Source organism: Xyrauchen texanus, chromosome 22 (genome assembly GCF_025860055.1).
Source record: "Xyrauchen texanus isolate HMW12.3.18 chromosome 22, RBS_HiC_50CHRs, whole genome shotgun sequence".
NCBI classification, from domain to species: domain Eukaryota; kingdom Metazoa; phylum Chordata; class Actinopteri; order Cypriniformes; family Catostomidae; genus Xyrauchen; species Xyrauchen texanus.
Window position 1 is genome coordinate 37,933,904 of NC_068297.1, and position 11,943 is coordinate 37,945,846.

General features: G+C 36.5%; 1 protein-coding gene across 4 annotated transcripts in view; it reads right to left on the reverse strand.

The window, feature by feature from the left end:
- prkd3 (protein kinase D3) overlaps positions 1-11,943 on the reverse strand; it is a 97,943-nt gene that overhangs the window by 66,767 nt on the left and 19,233 nt on the right. The window lies entirely within an intron of this gene.

Genomic DNA, 11,943 nt, shown 5'->3' on the forward strand with positions numbered 1-11,943 from the left:
ACATAGGTTAAACAGCAGATGGTGGCAAAATATTTTTTTTGTGTATAATATGAGCCAGTTAGGTGACGAGAAGTCATTCCATGTATAAATACAACAGCTCTTAGTGATCGCTTGTATTACAACTACTAAAGCTAGGAAATAGCTTTAAATGGCTTTAAACAAACAACTTCAGCATCACGACTCATCACAGCTGAGAGACACAACAGACTGATTAATTACACAATGGGTGCTGTTTAAAATGGCGGTTTCTATAGTGATCCACTCTTGCGCACTGGCTACCGCATACCCCCGCTTGGACACTATTTTTCCACTGAGAAAGTTGATCTTCTGAAAGCTGATAGCATCTCTGCTTAGGTGTGGCAACAGGTGATCGCACATGCTCCTTATCTCTCTCTCACTCACTCACACACTCACTCACACACTCAAATATCACACACACTCATTCACTCACTCACTCACACACTCACTCACACACTCACTCACACACTCACTCACACACTCACACACACACTCACACACACACTCACACACACTCACACACACACACACACACACTCCACACACACACTCACACACACACTCACACACACACTCACACACACACTCACACACGCTCTCACACACAAACATCCTTGTTTATCCAATAACTTGTTCGAAACAGCACAAGCCTGAAGTGACATTTTTGAATGACTAACAAAGGCTTGGACACATCGTTTGTTTTGAACCAGCAATGGCAGATTCTGATCCACTGTGTAAGAAATTCATGTTGGATCATAATTAATTTTTTGTACTAAGAACTTTGATTTTAGGGAAAAAATCATATTCTTGATAATTTTTGTATTAATCTTGTAAAATGTGCAACACTGAAGAAGATATTTATGTTTTTCAGAGAATGCCAGTACAGTAAGACAAAATACACATGTTAAAAATACAGAGTTTTTATAGTCAAAACAAGTGAACAAAATCTACCAGTGCTGAAGAAGTAATCCAAAGTATTTAGAATACGTTACAAATTACATTTTACAGCATGTATTCTGTAATCTGTAGTGGAACACGTTTCAAAAGTAACCCTCCCAACCCTGTCAATATTTATAGAGTTAATGCCATTAAAGGCACGTTTGGGTGTCATTCAGTTCATCTCCGAGCGTCACTGAGCCACAAAGCGGACGTCAACCAGAGGAGATGCACACTTACTTTATCTCTATGGAGTGATAAAATGAAGAAACAAAATCTCAAAGGTTTTGTTTCATGAGAAATAAGGGCTTGTGGCCATTTTTAAACAAGAGCATTAAAATGATGTGTGAAAGGGAATAAAATAGGACAGAAATATTTTACTATTGCATAATAATGTAATTTAATGTAATATAATATAAAAAAGATATATTTTATTTGTATAAAAACTAACATAAACAACAGCATTAACGTAAAATTCACACAAACACCAAAAAGAGACATTTTAAATATTTTGATTATTAAAACATTATTTTTCATGTCACTCATAGGTTTTTAAAGCTTTAAAAGGAAATCATGTATCCTTATTTTATTATTTAAATTAAATATGTAAAAAGGATTTCTTATGGTTTATGAAGCACACATGCACCTTAAAAAATGACAATTTATATGACAATTAATCGGGAAAGACTTAAAAGACATAGCCCTAACACAGACAATAAATTATCATAACCGCAATTATTTGTTTTTATCGTCAGACCAATTTAATAATAATTTTATCATGACAGCCCAACCTGTGGACTATGCATAATAATTGGAACATTGCTTTATTAAAGAATTTACAAAAAAAATAGTTGACCCAAAAATTCTAATTTTCTCATTATTTACTCACCCTCATGATATTCCAGGTATGTATGACTTTCTTTCTTCATCAGAAAACATTTGAAAAAAAAAAAAAAAATACAAAAATACCTTAGCAAAAATATCTTGTATCATTAAAATACAAGTGGATGGCGATTTCTCATTTGAAACTGCAAAAATTCACAGAGAGTCCGCATAAACATCATCCATACGACACCTGCTGTTAAATGTATGTCTTCTAAAGTGACAAGATCGCTTTTGGTGCGAAAAAGATCAATATCTAAGTACTTTTTTCAACTCTAAATCATGCTTCTAGTCAGCAGCGGTACGCGCGTGTGACGTAATTGCATTTGCATTTTAAACACGTGCGTCACAGCCAGAAGAGTAGCACTGTTTACAAGTGAGGAGAAATGCTGTACAGTAGCTTTGTTGGTTTTGGTTTAGATCTGTAAACCTTTTTAACTCAAAATTTCTTCAAATGTGTTCTGGTGAATAAAGAAAGTCATATACACCTGGGATATCGTGAGGGTGAGTAAATAATGAGAGAATTTTCATTTTTGGGTCAACTAACCCTTTAAGTTTGATGAGGACTAAAGTTTTAATATATTATAGTAACTACACTATGACAAAAAAGTCATTGTCAATAAGCTCAAACATTCCAAAAAGTTGCAGCTCTCTATTCATCCCTTTAAAAGCACCACAGCTAAATATATTATACTCACTAGTTTGTTGTTGGACAACTAGTGGAATATTCTGTCATTATATGACTTCTGTCTGCATGTTTTACATCTGCAGTCTTCATTAACCCTCAGTCATTCAAATGTTCCCAAACAGACGAAACAGTTGCTGTTTCAGTGGATATGAGTCTGGTAATTCTAATTCCTCCATTATATTTAGGGTTTTCATGTGAAGCCCCAGTTTCACTTTGAAACTTCACTTTTAGTCTGTGATATCTGGCCAAGCACCACCTTCCATAACCAGGATAACTGCATAGAGAATTACTAGGTGGCCGCCTCAATCAAATTTTGTGCTGCCTCCGGCTGTCTACAAAACTCTGGTGGGTGTCTTCGTGGAAACACTAACCAGCGTTGCACTCAGTGGATTGTCATTTGTAACTGTAAATTTGAACTGCGATTATGATGGTAATGTTTGATAAAACAAATCTTACAAATGTTCTACCTCAAAATTGCTAATTGTAGTAGCCCAGTGGCCTATAAACATGACGGACTGGTGAAAACCTGAGCACCCTGACTCCTGGAAGTAGCAGCCAGTCAATCAGCTGGAGATTCTGTCAGTTATGAGAGCAACATGTTTCAGACAGTCAAAGAATGGATATATGCATACTTTAGCTGTAAGAAATTATGCCCTATCACTAGCAAGTTCAGCAATTAAAATGAAAGCACAGTAGTGTTCCAAAGGCAGTAAAAAGTCAGTAAAAACCACCAAAATATAAAGTTACAGTTCAGATCTCAGCCAGCCATTGTACTCTTTCCATACATCTAAGTCCCAGACACACACGTGACTGTGGTGTATAATATGCTTGACTTCCACCAAACACATCCTGTGCACTTCAATGTCTTACTGGGTCCTGCCTGAACACACACACTTACACAATACTGCTGCACTGTTTTCATAAGTCACGCTGGGCTGATTCGTCATCTCTGACTCTTCAATCACTTCTGCGTGTTCTCATGCAGGAACAACAGGGAGTGAAAGAACAGAATGGTACAGATGGAAGAGATTTCGAGATTTGCTCTTTTTGTCTTCACAAAAGTGCATTTCCTTTTCACACATATCTGCCTTTGAATGGTAGCAAAGTGCAAATGAGAATAATGACTTTATGCTTACCTTTTGAGATTCACAATATACAAATGTATTACAGATCTCTGGGATACTTTATTCTGATTGTTCAATAGTGGTTTTCTGCTGTCAAATAGATTTTGTTTATTACACGGCCCTCTGGAATACATGATTCTAAATTCAATTGTGCCATCAAGTGATCTAATATTTCTGAATAATGACCACACATCTGGGAATAATTGTTCACAGGTCATCCGAGTATTGAGAGTCATATTTCCTACTTCGCCACTCAACTAATTTGACCACTATGTCTACATCATATCTAGTGGGGTTGCACGATTTGGACAAAAATTCATATTGCGGTTATTTAAAAAAAATATTGCGATAGCGATTTCAACTGCAATTATGATGGTAATGTTTTCCACATGTTCAACTGCAAAATGGCTACTGGGGATTTCACACTTGAGCCCTCTTAAAAAGACCAAAACTGAGACCTTTTTTCAGTTCAACCACAAACAAATAAATATATAAACAGTGAAACAAATTCTTCTTCATATCCAAATGTTACCGTCCACTGTGTACCTGTTTTTGTCCATTTTGTGATAGGGTCTCAGCCCAGTCAACTTGAATATTAGGGATGCTCCAATCAGGATTTTAACATCTGATACAGATCTACAATTTTCTTTACATCTCATCAATCGATGCTGATCATTTAACTTTTTATCAGCAGCTCTGTCAAAACTGGTTATATGTAAGCTTTCTGCTCAATGTCACTGTTAACTATATTTCCCTCTTGGTAAAACCAAAGTTGTTGCCTAGTTTTTGCTGTCAAAAATAATGTTGGTTGATTGAATAATGCAATAAACACAAAATATAATTTTAAAATATAAATGACACTCCTTATTCTAGGCCTTAAAAACTAGTTGGCTTATAATTTTTTTTCTTTACTGTATATAAGATAGTCCTAAAGAACGAGGCTTAATGTTAAACTGAAGTTGAACTGATAACCCATAGGTGTAATTACATTTAAAGTGAAATTTTTGGACAGTTTGTCACCATTTCATTTAATTATTTGTATTCATTATTTTATTATATTTAATTTAGTAATGCATTATAGTATAGTAACTCAATATTTGATATAGATTTATTATATTACCGTTCTTTCCTTTTCATTTTGTTGGATGTTGGTAATATTAGTTCCGCTTTGACTTGTTTCCGTGGGCAGTGTAATAAGGGCAACACGCTCTTTCGTGAGAAGTAAACAAATGACAGGAGACTGGAGGAAGAGAAGTTTCTGGACCCTACAGGTGTTATTGTTAATGCTGTTTGCTCAGCAATCATTTAATAAAGATGTCTGAATTATACCCCATCTTGTATTCCGGGTTATTATTAAGATACCTGTGCCTTGCGGAGACTGAGATGCTGCTACAGCAGATAATAATAAAAAACGCTTCACGCAGGATGCGCCAGTTTAGTGTAAATAAAGCGTTTAGTGCACGTAAGCAAGCAGAACCGAACTCTGAGCACTTCTGTTACTCTAAGCATGAGAGGGAGTTGTTTAGCACAGAACTGCTCTGAAAACACTGTAACAATGCGCTAACATAATACAGACTGGACAGAGCAGTGCAAATAAACTTTGAAGACAACAGAATATTTATTTCATTAAATCGCAGCCATTTGCAATTTAATTCGGCATATCGGGGTTTCGATTTTATTTTGATTAATTGTGCAGCCCTAATATCTAGTAACCTTCAATAATGATATATTCTGAAAGTCTGGACAAAACAACATTCAAACCTAGAAGACAAAAAACAAAAAATATCCTCTTCCAAATATATTTTTTGTCAAATATCTTGGACAAAACATACAAATCAATTCAAATGTGTTTTTTGTGTTTTTATATTGTGAATTCTGTCACGCAGTAGCCGACAAATAGCTAGTAAAACATAAAAAAAAAGTTTATTGGTTATCCGTCTGTATCCCTATAACAAGTGTTGTCATGGTACCAAAATTTCAGAAGTCGGTACTGATAACAGTCTTGATACCAATTTCGATATCACAGAAAAGAATATGCTAATATGATAATGTGCTATTGAAAACACCAGTTTAGTTAAGTTTTAATAATTATTATTATTTTCCAGAACTTTCATAATGTTGAACTTTTTCAACATGTTTTAAAGTTTAATTTAATTTCATAATCAAAATGGTGTCTAATCAACTATTCTTAAAACAAGGGAAAATATAACTTTTCAACATGTCATTTCATTGTTTATTCAACAGCTCTTTCTTGAATGTATTGATTAATTATTATTATTATTACAGTGAATATAACATTTTACTACACAGTTGAAATATATTTTTATAAGAAATTGTATTACATTTTTTCAATTTCAGGCATCTAGATTTTATTTTGAATCGTGATATTATGATGCATGTTTTATGCCGGAAGATTCACTTTTCCAGATCAACAGTATGCGACACGGCCAAGTGTAATCATTGAAGACTTTTAAGTCATGTCTGAAATCTCATATCTTTACACTGACCTTTGAGTCTGACAAATGAAATGTAGGACACAGATTTGAAAAGTTTGCATTTTAGATTACTGGTTCTTGTGTATGTGGTAATTTTGAAATGTTGTGTTTTAAATGTTATTACTATGAAGCACTTTGATCAATTCTGTTGTTTTAAATGATATATAAATAAAGTTGAGGTGAGATTAAATGCAAATGCTGCGATTTAATTATATAAATATGTATTTGAAATGTAATATGCGCTTTACAGTGGTTAGTGCTCTGCTGTGACATCGTGACAACGTTTCTCAATGTCTCTGGAGTATCCAGTGTTTGAGTGGTTAAATTTATATATTCATTTAATGCACGCAGCTCATCCAGGCTAAGATTGCAGCCTTTAGTGGTTTAATAAATCACACTAGGACACGTCACGTTTCATAAAAGGGGAATAGTGTCATGGGAAAATTAACGTACAAAATAAAGGGGAATCTGACATCTTTGCGGTGAAGTGGGCTTTATGGAGTGGTGGAGGCGTAGTGGGCTAATGCACACAACTGTTAATCAGAAGGTCATTGGTTCGATCCCCACAGCCACCACCATTGTGTCCTTGAGCAAGGCACTTAACTCCAGGTTGCTATACAGTGCACTTATTGTCCCTGTAATAAGTGCACTGTAAGTCGCTTTGGATAAAAGCATCTGCCAAATGCATAAATGTAAATGAAGGAAGGGGTAGTGTACACAGCAATGGTCCAGAATGTGGGCAGGGTCCAACGGACCATGAGTGCGGGAGTTAGAAGCCAGCTTTCCGAGAAGAGGCACGCTTTGCCTTTTAATGGCAATGATGCTCTATTAACATCAGGTGTGCCTAGGGCTGGCCGAAAAACGATATCAATATTTGATGAGGCTCTATTAACATCAGGTGTGCCTAGGGCTGGCCGAAAAAACGATATCAATATTTGTTCTACATTTAGACATGCGTGTTGCTAAAAACACTAGCAGTTTGGCTTTTTTATCGTATTTTTCCACTGGCGCGTAGTGAGCGAGCGCTTTCAATTCCTTCCTATGAAAGCCGTCAAGCTTGCGAGGTGACTTGTAAAATTTACAGCAGCGCGGGACAAGCGGTTCCCTAGTGTTGGGAGTTGCTTTGTGCAGATTTCTTCCGAATCAGTGGAAACGCAGCCTCAGACTGTATGAAGTTGCTATTGCCCCCACTAAGCAGGTCACTGCATTACGGATCCGGACCCCAGATTGATTCCATTTTGACTGCAAGACATCATGACGACGGTTATGCCCTCTCATTGTCTCTAGTGAGACAAAACAACAGTGCCGGTTACATCATATCTGATCTTTCTGCGCTGTATTCTTGAATAATTTCTCTAGCACTGAAACACGCTTCACTGATGCCATGTCCGCACCCGCTTCCTCTTTTCCCCACATGCGAGTAAACATGAGGTGCGTGATTCCGGATCGCCTTTAGATCATAACGTTTTTTCTTTCTACATGCTGATTAATAAAACTAAATGTAGAAAGAAAAAACTTTATGGTGTTCCAAGCCTTCAATAATAAACAAATGTATTTCTGTTCTAATTTTGTGAAATTATTCAGATTTCATCATCTCTGACAAGGATGAGACACAAAACAACTATTAGTCTTTCTCACTTTAATGAAAATAGAAAAATGCCCCATTTAGACTTACTTTTTCAAAAGTTTCTCTATGGAGAACCCCCATACAGTATCATTGCTCAGTCACAAGGAAAAAATATATATATATATACCTTCATTATGATTTAAAATGAATAGATCATCTTATAACAGTCATATCCAGCTGCACTCAATTGATAAGCTCTATAAAATATTGTAATATTTTCAAAAAAGATCCCTCAGACACCACTGCATTGGCTGTGTCTGGGCCCCCAACGCAGTTTTGTAAAGACTATTTAGACTGTTTAGGATTTTGTTTTCGCTACTTTTTTGGAAATTCACATAAATGTGCAATGTGCAAATGTGATTGAATATCGTGATAAATACTGATATCGAATGATTTGAAAAAGAATATCGACTATAGGCTAAAAGGTGGGGCGATTGTGACAAGAGGGAGGGGTGGGTCTTAACCACAAAAGGTATTAAAAGAGACATCATTCAATGAAAATGGATTGCATGAATCATATCTTTGGACACACATTACATTAAACAAGTCAAGCCAAACTTTACTCTCATTATTTGTATTGACTTATGGGTGCAAATTTTTATAGTAAAAGTTGTTGAATTCAAATTTACAAGCTCTCGAGTTTTGCAATATTTATACCTTCATAGAAATCCATCAGATGTGCACAATGGAAAATGTTGTGAAAACAGACGTAAATTTTTTTCACAAAATCAGAGTTGACCTCGCTAAATGCAATGTAAATGTAATTGTGGCATTTCATAGCTTAACTAAAGCCGGCACCACACTAGCAGACTCCAAACACCAATATTTTGGCTGAGGGTTTCATACTTGCAGACAGTTTTGGGGAGATCTGGCTCTCTCAAGTTGGAGGTATGTCACACTTCCGGATACAAAATTGAGGAGGGGTGACAGAGAAACCAAATCACAGCAACACTCATTTGTCATGTGGAGCTCGCTGAAATAACAGGAGTACCGCATAAACAAACTTTTTGTAAAAGAGTGATTTAGGATACAATTCACGGAGTAACTTTGCCTTGTGTCATTGTGTGAATGTGAATTTATCGCCTGAAGGCTTGCCGTATGCAGCTTTCAGTGAGTAAAGTAATTCCGTTCAAGAAAAGAGAGTTGTGCCTCATCTTTCTTATGTCATTAGACATTTTAGTGTCGAAAAACATTTGGTGACAGAATCATTTTGGATTACAATCAGCGTTTGTGATGAAATGCGGCTGCGAGTGCAATTGCTGATTAAAACGTGCAGCCTGAAGTCAGTTCTTCAGTAAGGAAGAAGCTCATTAGTCATGTAATGAGAACACAATGGCCTGCCTCAGAGACAGAACGATTTTTTCAAGCAAGCTTGATATGCTTTTCCAGTTTTGAAGCATTAACAGGAAGTTCAGACAGTCAAATGATTAACAACCTCCCGCTGATACATGCTAATGTGCGCTTCATCTCTCAACCTCTGGCATGCGGTTATGTAAATCAAGCTCACACCTGAAAATCGCTGGAAAAATTGGTGGTTCCGGCTTAAAGTGATGGTGACTAGGGCTGGATATTAATACAAATTTCCAAGTTCGATTTGGATTCACAAGCTCTCGATTCAATTCTGACTATGATTTGATTTTATATTGATTAATTTGTGTATATTTCAGTTATAATGTCCCTTTTTCTTACATATGAAAGAAATTATTTTCAACTTATAATCCCATCGATTATACAGGGGACCATCTAACTAAGTACATTATGAAAATATAAATTTTACTACTTATATTTTATTAGCTTTTCATTATTTTTGTCACATATTGGCTTTTAAAAAAATCCATGTATTCAATCAATAAATAACGTGTTTTTTTATAAATTATTTTATTTACATGTTAATTGCATAATCTGTGGTATTTGCATGTTTTTAAACTGATTTGTTGAACACGTGCTAAAACCAATACTGTCTCTTTAACAAAAATAGCATTTCTGTAAAGAGGGTCTGTAAATGAGCACATTAACAAGAAAGACTCAAACGGCTTGATCTCATCTGAGCCGATGTATGATTAGAATTACAATTTTATTTACTTTTTATCAACAACTGACTGTAAAGAACAGAAAGGTTATTTCTGAGCCATTTTTCAATGACAAATGGGTCGTGTGGATCTTGTATTTGGACACACATTACTTCGAACAACTTATACACTCAACACGCAGTGAAAGGACCTCACTGCTGAATAATCCACAACTATACTACAAAATCACTGTTAAGTGAAATGTAAACATTTACCAGCCAGCTACCAAATATATACACTCACCTAAAGGATTATTAGGAACACCATACTAATACTGTGTTTGACCCCCTTTCGCCTTCAGAACTGCCTTAATTCTACGTGGCATTGATTCAACAAGGTGCTGAAAGCATTCTTTAGAAATGTTGGCCCATATTGATAGGATAGCATCTTGCAGTTGGTGGAGATTTGTGGGATGCACATCCAGGGCACGAAGCTCCCGTTCCACCACATCCCAAAGATGCTCTATTGGGTTGAGATCTGGTGACTGTGGGGGCCATTTTAGTACAGTGAACTCATTGTCATGTTCAAGAAACCAATTTGAAATGATTCGAGCTTTGTGACATGGTGCATTATCCTGCTGGAAGCAGCCATCAGAGGATGGGTACATGGTGGCCATAAAGGGATGGACATGGTCAGAAACAATGCTCAGGTAGGCTGTGGCATTTAAACGATGCCAAATTGGCACTGAGGGGCCTAAAGTGTGCCAAGAAAACATCCCCCACACCATTACACCACCACCACCAGCCTGCACAGTGGTAACAAGGCATGATGGATCCATGTTCTCATTCTGTTTATGCCAAATTCTGACTCTACCATCTGAATGGCTCAACAGAAATCGAGACTCATCAGACCAGGCAACATTTTTCCAGCCTTCAACTGTCCAATTTTGGTGAGCTCTTGCAAATTGTAGCCTCTTTTTCCTATTTGTAGTGGAGATGAGTGGTACCCGGTGGGGTCTTCTGCTGTTGTAGCCCATCCGCCTCAAGGTTGTGCATGTTTTGGCTTCACAAATGCTTTGCTGCATACCTCGGTTGTAATGAGTGGTTATTTCAGCCAAAGTTGCTCTTCTATCAGCTTGAATCAGTCGGCCCATTCTCCTCTGACCTCTAGCATCAACAAGGCATTTTCGCCCATAGGACTGCCGCATATTGGATGTTTTTCCCTTTTCACACCATTCTTTGTAAACCCTAGAAATGGTTGTGCGTGAAAATCCCAGTAACTGAGCAGATTGTGAAATACTCAGACCGGCCCGTCTGGCACCAACAACCATGCCACGCTCAAAATTGCTTAAATCACCTTTCTTTCCCATTCTGACATTCAGTTTGGAGTTCAGGAGATTGTCTTGACCAGGACCACACCCCTAAATGCATTGAAGCAACTGCCATGTGATTGGTTGATTAGATAATTGCATTAATGAGAAATTGAACAGGTGTTACTAATAATCCTTTAGGTGAGTGTACATTTTAGCCACATAGCATGAAATTTAGTTCCAGATGTGCATATAGTAAAAGATCGATATTGGGATTTAAGAACCGATATCGAGATCAAATGAAGATCACAAAGTATTGGAAAATCTCTATTTTTACCCATTCCTAATGATGACAGATCTGTGACAACTTTGGACCCACTGAAGCTAAAGATAATAGTGTGTTAGTGCATGCTCATGTGACAACACACAGTGAAGGGATCTGTGTGACAACTTCTTTCCTGCAACAAAACTCAATCACCAACAATGGAAAACTGACATTTACTAGCCAGTGGCTAATAACAGATATTTTTTTGATGAAATTAGCATGAAATTTTGTCTGGTAAAATTCTTTTAAGTGTTTCTATATCGAAAGTCAGTTTACAAACACAAATTGTTTAACCACTCCACAGATTTCATATTAGCAAACTATAGTTGTATACTTTGTGCATGACACAAGTAATTTTTCCAACAATTGTTTACAGACAGATTGTTTCACTTTTAATTGACTATATCACAATTTCAGTAGGTCAGAAGTTTACATACACTAATTGGGCTTTTCCACAGCATGGTACAACTCGACTTGACCAGACTCTGCTTGCTTTTTGGGGGTTTTCCACTGTTGATAGTACCTGGTAC